Raw genomic sequence first — 19,539 nt, 5'->3', positions numbered from 1 at the left:
TTAAAAGAAATTGCTTTGCTGGAGATTTTTAATAAGCAATCTTGGACTTTAAATGCTTTCAGGCTAGCTACACCAAAGATCTGTCATGAGATTGTGCCTGTAATACCTATATGAATGAGTGCATTCCTCTCTTTTTGAAGTCCCAAATTATCTTGAGGCTCCCAAGCCTGTCAGAAAGTGCCACTTTTTTCAATTTGTATTTTAAGTTCAGGGATACATGTGTAGGTTTGTTATGTAGGTAAATTGCATGCCACAGGGGTTTGGTGTAGAGACTACTTCATCACCCAGCTAATAAGCACAGTACCTGATAGGTAGTTTTTCAATCCGCACTTTCCCCCAACTCTCCAAACTCAAGTAGACCCCAGTGTCTATTGTTATCTCTCTTTGCGTTCACGTGTAATCAATGTTTAATCCCCACTTAAAAGTGAGAACATGCAGTATATATATTTTTTCTATTCCTGCATTTGTTTGCTAAAGATAATGGCCTCCAGCTCCATCCATGTTCCCACAAAGGATATGATCTCATTCTTTCTTACAGTTGTGTAGAATTCCATGATGCAGCTACACCACATTTTCTTTATCCAGTCTACCATTGATGGGTATTTAGGTTGATTTCTTGTCTTTGCTATTGTGAATAGTGCTGCAATGAACATACAAGTGCATGTGTCTTTATGGTAAAACAATTTATATTCCTTTGAGTATATACCCAATAATGGGATTGGTGGGTCAAATGGTAGTTCTGTTTTTAGCTCTCTGAGGAATTGCCAGACTGCTCTCCACAATGGTTGAACTAATTTACACTACCACCAACAGTGTTAAAGTGTCCTTTTATCAGCAAATTTGCCAGCATCTGTTATTTTTGGACAAATAATAGCCATTCTGACAAGTGTGAGATGGTATATCATTGTTGTCTTAATTTATGTTTCTCTATTGATTAGTGATGTTGAACATTTATTTCAGGTACTTGTTGGCTGCATGTATGTCTTTTGAAAAGTGTCTATTCATGTACTTTGCTCACTTTTTAATGTGGAGGTTTTTTGCTTATTGATTTAAGTTCTTAATAGAATCTATATATTAAACTGTTGTTGGCTGCACAGTTTGCAAGTATTTTCTCATGTTGTATAAGTTGTCTGTACTCTGTTGACAGTTTATTTTTCTGTGCAGAAGCTCTTTAGTTAATTAGGTTGTATTTGTTAATTTTAGTTTTTGTTGTAATTGTTAATTTTTTGGACAGGGAGTCTCACTCTGTCGCCCAGGCTGGTGTGCAGTGGTGCAATCTCGGCTCACTGCAACCTCTGCCTCCCAGGTTTAAGTGATTCTCCTGCCTCAGCCTCCTGAGTAGCTGGGAATACAGGCATTCACCACTATGCCCAGGTAATTTTTGTATTTTTAGTAGAGACGGGGTTTCACCATTTTGGTCAGGCTGGTTTCAAACTCTTGACCTCGTGATCCACCTGCCTTGGCCTCCCAAAGTGCTGGGATAAAAGGCATGAGCCACTGCACCTGGCCTGTAATGGGTTTTGATGACTTTGTCATGAAATTTTTGCCAGGAACTATGTCCAGAATGTTATTTAGTGGGTTATCCTCCAGGATTTTCATAGTGTTAAGTTTTACATTTAAGTCTTTAGTCCATCTGGAGTTGACTTTTGTATATGGTATAAGGAAGGGGCCCAGTTTCAATCTTCCGCATATGACTAGCCAGTTATCTCAGAACCATTCATTAAAAAAGGAGTCCCATTGCACTCTTTACTTAAGGACAGAAACTTTGTACAGAAACTGTGTAGAGAAGGTAGCAGGTCAATCACTTTAAAGGGCTTTTTATCAGCTCTATAAAGTCAACCAATTCCTCAAAAAGATCTAGTCATATCTGAAAATATGCCATTCCAAAGTCTTGGTAAAACAATCAGTGTCTCCACTTGAGTCATGTTAAAAAGAAAATAGACTCTTATTGAATGTATGCAAATAATGACATTGTCATAAATAAAGAATATTCACAAATAGCCTCCAAATTCTGGAGGAACTGATAGAGAGTAGGATAAATATTTCAACTTTTTGTTCACAAAATAATATTTTATCTAATTTGTTTCAAGTTAGAAATGGCTCAAAAGAAAAGAGGGTCTTTTTGACTCTGGAAAACAAAACATAAGGAGAATCAGCAATGTTTCAAACAAAAACATCACTGAAATTTTTTTTTAATCCTCTATTAGTTCAGAACCATGTAACCAACTCCTGTTCTACTCGATGTTGCATAAGTAATGTTCATGCAGCTTTTTAATTAGAGTCCTGGAAGTTCTTTCCTAGTCCAATGGTATGATCTCCAAAGTCATCAGAAACCTGTACTTGTATTTGTCAGTTTCCATAAAAAGTAATTTGGATTACACTTTATTGGAAATGATTCTAGAGAAGGATTTAAAACAATAACTGGGGATGACAAATCTTTATTAGCTAGAGTTCTGGAACGCTGCGGGGTCCAGAACTTTATTCCTTCTGTTATTTATTTATTTATTGCTATCTCCTCCATCACACTGGATTCCATCAAATAGTGCTCAGCACTATTTTTTTCATAATTTATAATCAGTCTTGCTGTAAACCGTTTGAATTCTCAAATCATTGTCACATTCTGGGGTCAACTCACATTACCATCAAAACAGTGAAAACTTTCCTTTTTATAGTGCATTATAATTCACAAATTCTTAACAGTGAAGGCTGAATGTGGTGGCTCAAGACTATAATCCTAGCACTTCGGGAGGCCTAAGTGGCAGATCATTTGAGCCCAGAAGTTTGACACCAGGCCTGGGCAACATGGCAAAACTCCATCTCTACAAAAAATACAAAAAATTAGATGGGTGTGGTGGTGCACACCTGTGGTCCCAGCTACTTGGGAAGCTGAGGCGGGAGGATCACTTGAACCTGGAAAGTTGACGCTGCAGTGAGCTACAATCATGCCACTGCACTCCAACCTGAGCAACAGAGACAGACTCTGTCTCAAAAAAAAGTTATATTTTAATTTTAAAAACAAGTTTATGTGACAAATATTATCGTCAGGCTTTGAAATGTAGAAAATTGAAGAAGACAAAAATAATAGACAGCAATTTATAGAATGAGAACTCCATTGCAGGATTGTTTTTCTCTCACTCATGTCTGGTATATATATATCTGCCTTTCTTTGTTCTTCAGAAATTTTTTTTTTTTCTGTTCTTTAGTTCAATGACAGAACACAGCCATGATCAGTCTCCTAATTCTCACTTTCATGACAGGTTTCTACTTACTGATCCAATACTTTTTTTTTCCCCAAAATCATGTATACTACAATCACAATTTATAGATGATTATTATGCCTCACGGAGTAAAAACTACATTTCCTAGCTTCCTATTTTTTGTAAGTAGTAGCCAAACAAATATAAGTAAAATTCCTTCAGGAATAAGTCATAAGCATTTGAGATTTTACTTCATTTCTCCTTCCAACTAAGTGAAAGGCAGAAATGATGGCTGGAGCACTAGCAGCCACCTTGAAGTATGCCATCAACAAGAAAGTGGAAATCAGCGCTAAGGATAGCAGAGTAGAAAGACAGAAGGAACTCAGTTCCCTGATTACTATGGAATCACAAAACCAACGGTAGAATACATAACTCTAGACTTCTTCAAAATGTGAGGTGACTATAAGCTTCAACTCACTCACCTAAGCCCCCATAGTTGAGTTTATTTTATTAACAGTCAACCTTAACACTAATTTACACAGCATGCTATATTCAAATGCTCAAAGATTGATCAATCTTTCAAGTTCTACACCCCATAAACAACTGGTTGACAGAACTTTGACGAGTTTGCTGCCATTTTACTAGTCAACTTTGTATGAAAGGGTACAATTATATTTTACAAAAGTATTCTTTTCATGATAATCATATAGATGGAGATGGCAATAATTCTCAGAAAATTTGGGGAACAAGCAGCCAAAAAAAAGATGACCAAGCCAGCTTTTCCAAAATTTCCCCTTCCTGTGAGAGACTTTTCATCCCTTCAGTATCTTCAACTCCGTCTTTAGAAGCCAATTGTGTTTAATATAAATAAATGACAATTGTGGGTGAAATATTAGATACCTTTAAACCATAAAATGTATTATTGGTGGCCCAAATCAAGATACTGAGAATTAAATTGTAACTGTTGTCTGATCTTTTCTGTGTGCAGCATAAAATGAGGAATAGTACATTGTTTTAATTCTTCTAATAAATATGCCATGTTGGATTTAAAGCCTGTACGTAACATGAATAATAAATATGTTATTGAGAAATGACCAGAACTTGATATTATAGTCTAGGCAGAAACATGTGACCCATTAACTTTTCTTTATAAGTTTATACAATTGTCTTGACAAAGCACCTATTTCTGAATGCAATATAGCTTGTTAATAAAACTTTTACAACCATTGTTTTGTCATAAAAATCAAATAAAATGGATATTTACTTAGCAGATGGTGCAATCATAACATTTCATTGGTTTGTATTATACCAAAGTTGCTTAATTTAAATTGATAACTTTTTTATCACTTTGTGAATAACAACATATATTTAGGAGTGAAATTTAAGAATATTCAGTCACAATAAAAGAGCAAGCTAACCTAAAAATACTCAGGATAGTTTTTAGGTTCTACATATAACAATTCCCTCAAAAGACTGAATATTAAGATAGGAAGAGTAAGATTAAAATTACTTCTTCCCAGTCTTTCTTTTTTTTTCTTTTGTGAAAACATGGGATCTATCTCCACAAAGTAAAAGAGGTTAGAAAATTGAGGTTAGAAAATATGCAAATTGCTCATGTTAAGGAAATTTTAAAAATCTTATTAACTTCTTAGGATATAAGATGACAGGCAGTTTGATATACAGATAAATTCTCAGGGTGAATGTAGAAAAACAATTGCTAGTACATTTCTTTATTAAGTAGCTATGACTTTGGGCAAGCAACTCAGTCTTAGTACATGTCAGTTTTTTCATGCAAAATAAGAGTTACTTTGACCTCAAATTAATTGTGTGAAAATAAAAATTTTCTAACAGGCAATGCATCAACAAATTTTTGAAGTTCCCAAGAGTGGAGATAGTCTAACACACAGAAATTAACCATAATTTGTTATGCTTAGAAAAGTGAAATATTTCAAATATTTTGCCTACAATTCAGACGATTTCACACAAAGAAACAGGCTGGATTTATGTTGCTAAAGTTTGAGGAATCTTTTTAAATTTATATTACCCTACCCAATGGATACATAGTATGGCTACTACAAAGTTTCTCTTTGTCTTTTGTTTTGTTTTTTTAATTTACTAACCTTGAGTAGAACATGCTTTATGAAACTCAAAAATTATAAGAAAAATTTTACTGTAATTATAAGAAATCTTTCACTGTAAAAGAAAGCAAATAGTTTCTTATTTTATAATTATAGTTTTAGTTTTCTTCTATATTTTCAGGTATTTAAAAGAAATTCCTAAAAACTTTGAGATGTAGAAGACTGGGAATAATACTAATACATAATCTCAATATAGCATGGTGTTATAGAAAATATGCAATATAATCTACAGTATAAAATTTAGGAAGAAATTAAATTAGACACCTAATTTAGAATGACAGTTGAAACATACCATTTTAAAGGTACCTGATTCTTCCCATCAAATAAACACAGGAAATATGTATGTTTATTATATATGTGTATGTACACACACACACACACATGTGTATGTGTATGTGTATATATATGCATATATATATACACACACACACACATCTCCTTTACTTCTTGGGTCACCAATTTACCTGGTTTGTTTTCAACTTTCGCTGTTTAGCACTAAAATTCTCATGTCTGGAAACATTTTTAGTCCCAGAGTAATTATATAGTTTGCCTGGGGATGTCATGATTTTAAAACTAAAAGTCCTATTTTCTGAGAAAACCTTCAGTCTCAGTCAAGCCAGGACATTTGGTCACACTACTTAGTTCATTGGTGAAGGTGCACTACAGCTGAAGGAAGGGAAGAGAAAATTCAGTGGAGGAGCAATGTAAATATATGCAAGGCCCAGACCTACTGCTGGGCATGAGGCAGGATAACTGAGAGGGTCCCAACTGGAAGATTCAAGGACAGACATTATGCATGCTCAAAACTGAAGATTATTCATAAAGACAGAGATAACATCCTACTCTCACTCACACACCACTAGACTAACAAAAGTGCAAATAATAACTTTAAAAAATACATATTTCTGAACAAGAGGCAAGAGCAGAGTGAAAAAATTCCAGTGGTACAGGAAAAGGGGTAGACTAAACATTTGTAAAAACCCAGATCTCAATCTAAACACAGGTGATACTAAAATTTTGTGGCCTATAGTACAGAAAGAGTACGCATAGAAAAGCCAAAGTGCAAACACAGCTCAATTCCTGAATGGATTGACTCAACTCCCCAAAATGAAATTCAGAATAAAGGAAAAGCACGTTAACTTTCAAGTATACAAATTGTCTTCCTCCACAAGATGTCTGGGTTTCAATTAAAAAATTATAAGGCATATAAACAAGTAATATTAAAAAAAAAACCTCATTATCAAGAGACAAAGTAATTGTAAAAGTATTACAAAGTAATTGTAAAAGTATTACAAAATAATAAACAGAAGCAAATCCAAACATGACACGTATTTTGGCACTCTCAAACAGAAAACTTAAACCAACTATGATCAATGATTAAATCTTCCGTAGAAAAACAGGACAGCGTCCATTACTGAAAGGGTAATTTCAACAGAGAGATGGAGAGTATAAGAATGGATTAAATAGAAAATGATAGGGATAAAAATAAACAAACAGTAACAAGTATGAATATCTTTGCCTTTGGTGGCTCATCAGTGGATTTGAAACATGTAGGCAAAATTAGAGAATTTAGAGAGAGTTCCATAGAAATTCTCTGAACTAACACACATAGTGTACCGAAAGAAAAGTGAAAAAAGAAAAATGCAGTAGCCAAGAGATTGAGAAAGCATCAGATGATTTAATTTTGGGGTACTTGGAATTCCTGAAAGAAAAGATAGAGAAAACAAGAGAAATAAAACATTTACAGAACTAAGAATTTTCCAAAATTAATGACAGATATAAAGGAAGCATACCAGGTTCCCTTTCCACTCCCCCGGCCCCCTACATGTACATATCATATTCAAACTGCTAAAATCAAAAATGAAAATAGTATCTTCAAGGTAGTCAGAGACAAAAGACATTATAGAGGAACAAACTAAGAATTACATAGCAAGGCCAGGTGCAGTGGCTCATGCCTGTAATTTCGGCACTTGGGATGTCATGGCAGGCAGATCACTTGAAGCCAGCAGTTCTAGAACAGCCTGAGCAACATGGCTAAACCCTGTCTCTACTAAAAATACAAAAATTAACCGGCCATGGTGGTGCAGGCTTGTAATTTCAGCTACTCAGGAGGCTAAGTCACAAGAATTGCTTGAACCAGAGAGGCAGAGGTTGCGGTGAGCTGAGATCGTGCCACTGCACTGCAGCCAGTGGGACACAGCAAGGCTCTGTCTCATAGGAAAAAAAAAAAAAAAAAAAAAAACTTAGCATAGCAGATTTCCGTTCGGAAACTGTAAAAGCTAGAAAACAATGAGAAAACAAAAGAAAGTCAACCAAGAATTGTATAATCAACATAAAGATTGTTCATAGAGGAGAGCAAAATGATAAATTTTTCAGCAAAAAATAAGAGTGATCTAAAATTTATTACCAGCAGATCTGCTCTGAAAGAACTTTTTAAAAAAATGTTTGCAGAGAAGGAAAAAGATACAAGACAAAAGCCTGTACTCATACAAAAAAAAACCTTAAAATTGCTGCAAATCAAATAAATAAACGTAAATATAAAAATAAATTTGTTTTGTTTTAATTATTATAAGTAGTTTATTTGTTAAAGCAAAAATAATATCAATGTACTGTGTGTTTATAACATGTGTAAAAGTAAAATGTTTTATTTTATTTTTTTAATTTATTTATTATTATTATACTTTAAGTTGTAGGGTACATGTGCATAACGTGCAGGTTTGTTACATATGTATACTTGTGCCATGTTGGTGTGCTGTACCCATCAACTCGTCATTTACATCAGGTATAACTCCCAATGCAATCCCTCCCCCCTCCCCCCTCCCCATGATAGGCCCTGGTGTGTGATGTTCCCCTTCCTGAGTCCAAGTGATCTCATTGTTCAGTTCCCACCTATGAGTGAGAACATGCGGTGTTTGGTTTTCTGTTCTTGTGATAGTTTGCTAAGAATGATGGTTTCCAGCTGCATCCATGTCCCTACAAAGGACACAAACTCATCCTTTTTGATGGCTGCATAGTATTCCATGGTGTATATGTGCCACATTTTCTTAATCCAATCTGTCACTGATGGACATTTGGGTTGATTCCAAGTCTTTGCTATTGTGAATAGTGCTGCAATAAACATACGTGTGCATGTGTCTTTATAGCAGCATAATTTATAATCCTTTGGGTATATACCCAGTAATGGGATGGCTGGGTCATATGGTACATCTAGTTCTACATCCTTGAGGAATTGCCATACTGTTTTCCATAATGGTTGAACTAGTTTACAATCCCACCAACAGTGTAAAAGTGTTCCTATTTCTCCACATCCTCTCCAGCACCTGTTGTTTCCTGACTTTTTAATGATTGCCATTCTAACTGGTGTGAGATGGTATCTCATTGTGGTTTTGATTTGCATTTCTCTGATGGCCAGTGATGATGAACATTTTTTCATGTGTCTGTTGGCTGTATGAATGTCTTCTTTTGAGAAATGTCTGTTCATATCCTTTGCCCACTTTTTGATGGGGTTGTTTGTTTTTTTCTTGTAAATGTGTTTGAGTTCTTTGTAGGTTCTGGATATTAGCCCTTTGTCAGATGAGTAGATTGCAAAAATTTTCTCCCATTCTGTAGGTTGCCTGTTCACTCTGATGGTAGTTTCTTTTGCTGTGCAGAAGCTCTTTAGTTTAATGAGATCCCATTTGTCAATTTTGGCTTTTGCTGCCGTTGCTTTTGGTGTTTTAGACATGAAGTCTTTGCCCATGCCTATGTCCTGAATGGTACTACCTAGGTTTTCCTCTAGGATTTTTATGGTATTAGGTCTAACATTTAAGTCTCTAATCCATCTTGAATTAATTTTCGTATAAGGAGTAAGGAAAGGATCCAGTTTCAGCTTTCTACTTATGGCTAGCCAATTTTCCCAGCACCGTTTATTAAATAGGGAATCCTTTCCCCATTTCTTGTTTCTCTCAGGTTTGTCAAAGATCAGATGGCTGTAGATGTGTGGTATTATTTCTGAGGACTCTGTTCTGTTCCATTGGTCTATATCTCTGTTTTGGTACCAGTACCATGCTGTTTTGGTTACTGTAGCCTTGTAGTATAGTTTGAAGTCAGGTAGCGTGATGCCTCCAGCTTTGTTCTTTTGACTTAGGATTGTCTTGGAGATGTGGGCTCTTTTTTGGTTCCATATGAACTTTAAAGCAGTTTTTTCCAATTCTGTGAAGAAACTCATTGGTAGCTTGATGGGGATGGCATTGAATCTATAAATTACCTTGGGCAGTATGGCCATTTTCACGATATTGATTCTTCCTATCCATGAGCATGGTATGTTCTTCCATTTGTTTGTGTCCTCTTTGATTTCACTGAGCAGTGGTTTGTAGTTCTCCTTGAAGAGGTCCTTTACATCCCTTGTCAGTTGGATTCCTAGGTATTTTATTCTCTTTGAAGCAATTCTGAATGGAAGTTCATTCCTGATTTGGCTCTCTGTTTGTCTGTTACTGGTGTATAAGAATGCTTGTGATTTTTGCACATTAATTTTGTATCCTGAGACTTTGCTGAAGTTGCTTATCAGCTTAAGGAGATTTGGGGCTGAGACAATGGGGTTTTCTAAATATACAATCATGTCATCTGCAAACAGGGACAGTTTGACTTCTTCTTTTCCTAACTGAATACCCTTGATTTCTTTCTCTTGCCTAATTGCCCTAGCCAGAACTTCCAACACTATGTTGAATAGGAGTGGTGAGAGAGGGCATCCCTGTCTTGTGCCAGTTTTCAAAGGGAATTTTTCCAGTTTTTGCCCATTCAGTATGATATTGGCTGTGGGTTTGTCATAAATAGCTCTTATTATTTTGAGGTACGTTCCATCAATACCAAATTTATTGAGCGTTTTTAGCATGAAGGGCTGTTGAATTTTGTCAAAAGCCTTTTCTGCATCTATTGAGATAATCATGTGGTTCTTGTCTTTGGTTCTGTTTATATGCTGGATTATGTTTATTGATTTGCGAATGTTGAACCAGCCTTGCATCCCAGGGATGAAGCCCACTTGATCATGGTGGATAAGCTTTTTGATGTGTTGCTGAATCCGGTTTGCCAGTATTTTATTGAGGATTTTTGCATCGATGTTCATCAGGGATATTGGTCTAAAATTCTCTTTTTTTGTTGTGTCTCTGCCAGGCTTTGGTATCAGGATGATGTTGGCCTCATAAAATGAGTTAGGGAGGATTCCCTCTTTTTCTATTGATTGGAATAGTTTCAGAAGGAATGGTACCAACTCCTCCTTGTACCTCTGGTAGAATTCAGCTGTGAATCCATCTGGTCCTGGACTTTTTTTGGTTGGTAGGCTATTAATTATTGCCTCAATTTCAGAGCCTGCTATTGGTCTATTCAGGGATTCAACTTCTTCCTGGTTTAGTCTTGGAAGAGTGTAAGTGTCCAGGAAATTATCCATTTCTTCTAGATTTTCCAGTTTATTTGCGTAGAGGTGTTTATAGTATTCTCTGATGGTACTTTGTATTTCTGTGGGGTCGGTGGTGATATCCCCTTTATCATTTTTAATTGCGTCGATTTGATTCTTCTCTCTTTTCTTCTTTATTAGTCTTGCTAGTGGTCTGTCAATTTTGTTGATCTTTTCAAAAAACCAACTCCTGGATTCATTGATTTTTTGGAGAGTTTTTTGTGTCTCTATCTCCTTCAGTTCTGCTCTGATCTTAGTTATTTCTAGCCTTCTGCTAGCTTTCGAATGTGTTTGCTCTTGCTTCTCTAGTTCTTTTAATTGTGATGTTAGAGTGTCAATTTTAGATCTTTCCTGCTTTCTCTTGTGGGCATTTAGTGCTATAAATTTCCCTCTACACACTGCTTTAAATGTGTCCCAGAGATTCTGGTATGTTGTATCTTTGTTCTCATTGGTTTCAAAGAACATCTTTATTTCTGCCTTCATTTCGTTATGTACCCAGTAGTCATTCAGGAACAGGTTGTTCAGTTTCCATGTAGTTGAGCGGTTTTGATTGAGTTTCTTAGTCCTGAGTTCTAGTTTGATTGCACTGTGGTCTGAGAGACAGTTTGTTATAATTTCTGTTCTTGTACATTTGCTGAGGAGTGCTTTACTTCCAAGTACGTGGTCGATTTTGGAGTAAGTACGATGTGGTGCTGAGAAGAATGTATATTCTGTTGATTTGGGGTGGAGAGTTCTATAGATGTCTATTAGGTCTGCTTGCTGCAGAGATGAGTTCAATTCCTGGATATCCCTGTTAACTTTCTGTCTCGTTGATCTGTCTAATGTTGACAGTGGAGTGTTGAAGTCTCCCATTATTATTGTATGGGAGTCTAAGTCTCTTTGTAAGTCTCTAAGGACTTGCTTTATGAATCTGGGTGCTCCTGTATTGGGTGCATATATATTTAGGATAGTTAGCTCTTCTTGTTGAATTGATCCCTTTACCATTATGTAATGGCCTTCTTTGTCTCTTTTGATCTTTGATGGTTTAAAGTCTGTTTTATCAGAGACTAGTATTGCAACCCCCGCTTTTTGTTGTTCTCCATTTGCTTGGTAAATCTTCCTCCATCCCTTTATTTTGAGCCTATGTATGTCTCTGCGTGTGAGATGGGTCTCCTGAATACAGCAGACTGATGGGTCTTGACTCTTTATCCAGTTTGCCAGTCTGTGTCTTTTAATTGGAGCATTTAGTCCATTTACATTTAAGGTTAAGATTGTTATGTGTGAACTTGATCCTGCCATTATGATATTAACTGGTTATTTTGCTCGTTAGTTGATGCAGTTTCTTCCTAGCCTCGATGGTCTTTACATTTTGGCATGTTTTTGCAATGGCTGGTACTGGTTGTTCCTTTCCATGTTTAGTGCTTCCTTCAGGGTCTCTTGTAAGGCAGGCCTAGTGGTGACAAAATCTCTAAGCATTTGCTTATCTGTAAAGGATTTTATTTCTCCTTCACTTATGAAACTTAGTTTGGCTGGATATGAAATTCTGGGTTTAAAATTCTTTTCTTTAAGAATGTTGAATATTGGCCCCCACTCTCTTCTGGCTTGGAGAGTTTCTGCCGAGAGATCTGCTGTTAGTCTGATGGGCTTCCCTTTGTGGGTAACCCGACCTTTCTCTCTGGCTGCCCTTAAGATTTTTTCCTTCATTTCAACTTTGGTGAATCTGGCAATTATGTGTCTTGGAGTTGCTCTTCTCGAGGAGTATCTTTGTGGCGTTCTCTGTATTTCCTGGATTTGAATGTTGGCCTGCCCTACTAGGTTGGGGAAGTTCTCCTGGATGATATCCTGCAGAGTATTTTCCAACTTGGTTCCATTTTCCCCCTCACTTTCAGGCACCCCAATCAGACGTAGATTTGGTCTTTTTACATAATCCCATACTTCTTGCAGGCTTTGTTCATTTCTTTTTCTTCTTTTTTCTTTTGGTTTCTCTTCTCGCTTCATTTCAATCATTTGATCCTCAATCGCAGACACTCTTTCTTCCAGTTGATCGAGTCGGTTACTGAAGCTTGTGCATTTGTCACGTATTTCTCGTGTCATGGTTATCATCTCTTTCATTTTGTTTATGACCTTCTCTGCATTAATTACTCTAGCCATCAATTCTTCCACTTTTTTTTCAAGATTTTTAGTTTCTTTGCGCTGGGTACGTAATTCCTCCTTCAGCTCTGAGAAATTTGATGGACTGAAGCCTTCTTCTCTCATCTCGTCAAAGTCATTCTCCGTCCAGCTTTGATCCGTTGCTGGCGATGAGCGGCGCTCCTTTGCCGGGGGAGATGCGCTCTTATTTTTTGAATTTCCAGCTTTTCTGCCCTGCTTTTTCCCCATCTTTGTGGTTTTATCTGCCTCTGGTCTTTGATGATGGTGATGTACTGATGGGGTTTTGGTGTAGGTGTCCTTCCTGTTTGATAGTTTTCCTTCTAACAGTCAGGACCCTCAGCTGTAGGTCTGTTGGAGATTGCTTGAGGTCCACTCCAGACCCTGTTTGCCTGGGTATCAGCAGCAGAGGCTGCAGAAGATAGACTATTTCTGAACAGCGAGTGTACCTGTCTGATTCTTGCTTTGGAAGCTTCCTCTCAGGGGTGTACTCCACCCTGTGAGGTGTGGGGTGTCAGACTGCCCCTAGTGGGGGATGTCTCCCAGTTAGGCTACTCAGGGGTCAGGGACCCACTTGAGCAGGGAGTCTGTCCCTTCTCAGATCTCAACCTCCGTGTTGGGAGATCCACTGCTCTCTTCAAAGCTGTCAGACAGAGTCGTTTGCGTCTGCAGAGGTTTCGGCTGCGTTTGTTATTGCCCTGTCCCCAGAGGTGGAGTCTACAGAGACAGGCAGGTTTCCTTGAGCTGCTGTGAGCTCCACCCAGTTCGAGCTTCCCAGCAGCTTTGTTTACCTACTTAAGCCTCAGCAATGGCGGGCACCCCTCCCCCAGCCTCGCTGCTGCCTTGCCGGTAGATCACAGACTGCTGTGCTAGCAATGAGGGAGGCTCTGTGGGTGTGGGACCCTCCCGGCCAGGTGTGGGATATGATCTCCTGGTGTGCCTGTTTGCTTAAAGCACAGTATTGGGGTGGGAGTTACCCGATTTTCCAGGTGTTGTGTGTCTCAGTTCCCCTGGCTGAGAAAAGGGATTCCCTTCCCCCTTGCACTTCCCAGGTGAGGCAATGCCTCGCCCTGCTTCAGCTCTCACTGGTCGGGCTGCAGCAGCTGACCAGCACCGATCGTCCGGCACTCCCCAGTGAGATGAACCCAGTACCTCAGTTGAAAATGCAGAAATCACCGGTCTTCTGTGTCGCTCGCGCTGGGAGTTGGAGACTGGAGCTGTTCCTATTCGGCCATCTTGCTCCGCCTCCCAAAATGTTTTAAAATAATAGTAAAAAGAGTAAGAAGAAAGATGTAGGAGTACACTACTGTAACTTTCAATATAGTGGAGTAGTATATTTTTTAAAGACTAATTGATCATTTTCTTGTCAATATTAAGACAACCACTAAATTTTTTTGTAAAGAAGCAAACATATAAAAGACGATTATATGAAAACAATAAATAAAAATAGTGGATTTAATGTGGTATCATAAGAATACTCAGAATAAGTCAGAAATACAGAAAATATATAAACTTTTATCAACACAGTATATTTTAATCCATCCATATTAATCACTTTAAATGTGAATGTTTTAGAAACTCCAGTGAAAACATACATATTGTGAAGTGTATAAAAGGCAAGATCCAATCACATGATATCTTCAGGAAAATCACATTAAATACCAGTTGCAGAGGTTAAAACTAAAAGAATAAAAATAACTCATGCAAATATGAACTAGGCCGGGTGCGGTGGCTTACGCCTGTAATCCCAGCACTTTGCCAGGCCGAGGCGGTCGGATCACGAGGTCAGGAGATTGAGACCATCCTGGCTAACACGGTGAAACCCCGTCTCCACTAAAAATACAAAAAATTCTCCAGGTGTGGTGGCAGGCGCCTGTAGTCCCAGCTACTCCAGAGGCTGAGGCAGGAGAATGGTGTCAGCCCGGGAGGCAGAGCTTGCAGTGAGCCGAGAATGAGCCACTGCACTACAGCCTGGGCAACAGAGTGAGACTCCGCCTCAAAAAAAAAAAAAAAAAAAAAAAAAAAAAAACTAAAGAAAAGCTGGAGTAAATATGTTAACTTCAGGCAATGTAAATTTCAGAACAAGAAGATTATCAAGGACAAAAGTGGATACTGATTAATGATACAGAGGTCATCTCCAAAATGATATAATTATTCTAAAGGTGCATGAATTTAACAGAGTCCACCATTGCAGTACTTCTCAAATGCACATGTAACGTTCATCAAGATGGACTATATTCTCACTCTTAAAATAAGTATTAATGTATTTATAGGAATAGAAGTCATACAAAGTACAGGTTCAATAATATTGGGGTTAAACAAGAAATAAATAATAGGAAAATACCCAGAAAACTTCCAAATATATAAAAAATTAAACAACACATATCAAAATAATCCAAAAGACAAGAAGGAAGTGAGAAACAAAATTTAAAAGTATTTGTAAATGAATTAACGTAAGAATACAACATATTAAAATTTACAAGATAATGCTAAAGCAATTCCTAGATGAAAATTTTTACCATTAAATGCTTGTATTAGAAAATGACAAAGGTTTTAAACAAGTAAGCTAACTTTCTATCATAAAACTCTGGAGAAATATTAAGATAAAATGAAAAATGTAGGGGAAATAGTGAAGGTAATATCAGAATTCAAGAAAATTGAGAATAAACAATTAATAGAGAAAAATCAATTTTAAAAATCTGCCTCTTTTTAAAAAATCAATGAAGTTTATATTTTTCTATGCCATTTACCAAAAAAAGAGTCAAAACTATGAATATTAAGAATAAAAAAGGAAATATTACTACTTATGTCATTATCATAAGAAGTACAGAAAAGACATTCAAAGAATCGCTCTATGTCTTTAAATTTTTTAACTTAGATGAAAAGTACAAACTGTTTGAACTCATAACTGACATGGCTCACTTAAGAAGAAATAATCTTTAATCTCTTGTAAATAAATAAAATTTTTAGTTAATAACCTTTCCATGAATAAAATCTAAGATTCAAATGGTTTCACTAGAAAATGCTATGAAAGACTTAAAGAAAAAATAATACTAATCCTCAACAAATTATTTAGAATATAGAAGAGATGATACCTCCCAACACATTTTATGTGTCCAAAATTACATTGATATTAAAATAAGACAAAGACATAACAAGAAAAAGAACTAAAATCTATTATAGCTTATGATTATAAATTCAAAAATTCTCAAAAAATGCAAACGAATCAAATATAATATCATATAAAATAGATAATACAAAGACCAAGTGATACATAGTTTAGGAATGCAAGGCTGGTTCTACATGTAAAAATCAATTTTATTCATCATATCAGCAGATTATAGGAAAAAATAATTTTCATAGGTAAAGTGAAAAATGTAACTTTGGAAAATTCAATATACATTCATGATCAAACACCCACAAACAAGGAACAGCAGGAATACTCCTCAATCTGATAAATTTTCTGCAAAAATCTACAGCTATATCATATTTAATGATCAAATATTAAACACTTCCTATTTAAGATCAATAAAAAGGCACACATATCTACCCTCAAACCTCATTATTAATCATTGCCATAAAGTCCTAACAAGTGTAATAGAACAAGAAAAAGAAAAGTATCAGGATCAGAAACAACAAGAACAAAAACAAATTCCCTACTTGCCAACAATACAACTTTTTCTGTAAAAATCCCAAGCAATCTACCAAAAACATTTTAAAATTAATAAGTGATTTTAGCATTGTCACAGAATATTAATCTTAATAGCATTTATAATTCAAGCAAAGAAAAATTATAACTGGATATAAGTAAAACAGACTATGTATAATATAGCATCACAAAACACAAAATACAGATGCTCCTTTACTTACGATGGGATTATGTCCCAATAAACACATTGTAAGTTGAAAATATCCTAAGTGGGAAACACATTTAATTCCATTTTTTGTTAGTTTTGTGATTATGTTTCCAAGATGGTGAATTAGAGGCTTTTAGCATGCCTCAGCCACTTGGATATAGCAAGACAGCAGATACAGATAGCTTTAATTCAAGTTAGAAAATGAGACCATCAGAATTGTGAAGGACACTTCAGATACCAGAAAAGATAACATGAACAAACAGCTTCCATGACAGCATCTGGCTGATAAAGTTAGTGAAAGTCCAATACACGACAGGGGAAGAGAGCTTTCCTCTGTGACTCACCTTTCCACTAGGGATCCAAACAACCTAGGCCAAGGGAGAGCACTTTGTTTCTCCCAAGTCCTGAAGCTAACTTGGGGAAAGAATATTGTGAGGAAAAGACACTGAGCGAAGCTGCAGGCTGCAGGCATTTTCCATTTTCCTACATCTAAGATGAATAGTAGGATGCTATTTTAAATTCAGAAACATACAAACACAGCCATTCTTCCTTAACCCAACAGCAGGGCCACCAGGCATTTTAGTCACAGGAGAAGAGAGTGGAACACTTGCTCTACAGCAAAGTAGAAGTCTCAACAGCCAGAACTGTTGAAAGTACCACCACAGTAGGCACTGGAATTGTGTTCTTTCCTGTTGGAGGTCAGGGCACAAGCAGAGCTTCCACAGGTGAATCTCTTCTGGATGATAAACCTTGCACCCAAGGCCGGCTTGGTAACCTAGAGGATTTGCATGTATCATTGCTGGGAGTCCTAGCCTTCTCCCCTGAGGTCATGGTGCACCAGGGCTCCCTCTAATCCAACCCCAGGCAGAAATCAAGGCCTTTGGAGGACTTAATTGCCTGGACCAGCAGTCTGAGATGCCCCTACTTCCCTGTGCATAGATCACGGTGCAGAGGGGGCCTCTCCACTCCAAACACCGGCAGATCTCCAGGAATTTGGAGATGGACTAGCAGCCTGAGTTTCTCCATCTTTCCTGTGAAGAGATCCTGTGCAGGGGGCTCTCTTCCTTCTACGACCAGGCAGATCTCCAGGTATTCGGAGCACCCATTCTCCTGCTTCAGAATCACGAGCTGCACCAGCTTCCCTGTGCAGAGATCTGGGTGCAATAAGGCCCTCTTATTGCAGGGACATCTTCAAGTGTTCAGGCCGCTCACCTATATCAGCACCCTGAACTGCCCCACTCATCCTGTACAGAGATCTGGGTGCGGGAGGGCTCTCTACTTTATGCCCAGGCAGATCACCTGGCATAAAGGGCACTCACTCTACTGAATTAGGAGTTTAGGCCATCCCCTATCCCTGTGCAGAGAATTTGTGGTTTAGGAGATTTCTCAGCTCCATGCCTAGGCACACCTCTGGGAACTTGTGGGCTGCCCGTTGGATTTTCCCTCAATGATGGTGCCTGTGCCTGCCATCAGGGAACATGTGGGTAGACATGTCAAGTCCGGCTCTGCCCATCCTGTGCCCTGACCCCCTGAGGCTGAGGAGGGAGTTCAGACCACTGTGCTCTCCATGTATCAGTCCATTGCCTGAGGCAACAGTAAGCTTATCCCACAAAGCAACTCATTGCCTGAGGCAACAGAGAGCTTCTTTCAGTAAAAAAGGGTTCAAGTATATACCCAACCATTTTGATTACAACCAGCTTTTACACGTAAGTGCCATCTACTGGCTTGTAGATCAAACTGCACAGCCCAATACAAAACCTGCTGACAAAAGTGCATACCGCTATAGAAGGAAAGTGAAAAAAAGCCTGCTCAGCATTCTCTGCAGTCACATTCTGTACAGAAAAGGGAAAAGAGAAACAAAACATAATAATATTTTAGAGAAAAAAAAACAAAAAGAGAAAATTCTACCCACATACAAATAATTACAAAAAGTAGAAGTGCCAGCATCTCTGGATCACAAGGAAGCAGCACAAGAATTCTCGCACCATAAAAAAATCCAAATATAGTCTGAATATAGTAATACTACCAAAGGATCACACTTGCTCTTCAGCAATAATCTCTAAACAAAATGTAAACTAAGAAATGGCAGATAAAAAATTTAAACTATGGATTGACAGGAAACTCAATGAGACTCAAGATGAGATTTAAAATAAACACAAATAAAATTGTAAGGCGGGCTGGGCGCGGTGGCTCAAGCCTGTAATCTCAGCACTTTGGGAGGCCGAGACTGGCGGATCACGAGGTCAGGAGATCGAGACCATCTTGGCTAACAGAGTGAAACCCCGTCTCTACTAAAAAATAAAAAAAACTAGCCGGGCGATGTGGCGGGCGCCTGTAGTCCCAGCTACTCAGGAGGCTGAGGCAGGAGAATGGCGTAAACCCAGGAGGCGGAGCTTGCAGTGAACTGAAATCCGGCCACTGCACTCCAGCCTGGGCGACAGAGCAAGACTCCGTCTCAAAAAAAAAAAAAAGAAAAAAGAAAAAAAGAAAAATTGTAAGGCGATCCATGAAATGAATGAAAACATAAACATCTTAAAAAGAAATCAGTCAGAACTTCCAGAATTAAAAAATTTACTTCAGTCATTTCAAAATACAATTGAATGCCTTATCAATAGACTGGACTAAGTAAGAGAATTTCAGAGCTTGATGACCACTATTTTGAAATAAAGAAGTTAGACAAAATAAAGGAAAAATAATTTTTAAAAATGAACAAATTCTTTGAGGAATATGAAATTATGTGAAGGAACAAAACTTATGAATTATTGGCATCTGAGATTGAGAGAGAAAAAAAG

Source organism: Macaca nemestrina, chromosome 8 (genome assembly GCF_043159975.1).
Source record: "Macaca nemestrina isolate mMacNem1 chromosome 8, mMacNem.hap1, whole genome shotgun sequence".
Taxonomy (NCBI): domain Eukaryota; kingdom Metazoa; phylum Chordata; class Mammalia; order Primates; family Cercopithecidae; genus Macaca; species Macaca nemestrina.
This window is presented reverse-complemented; position numbering follows the sequence as displayed.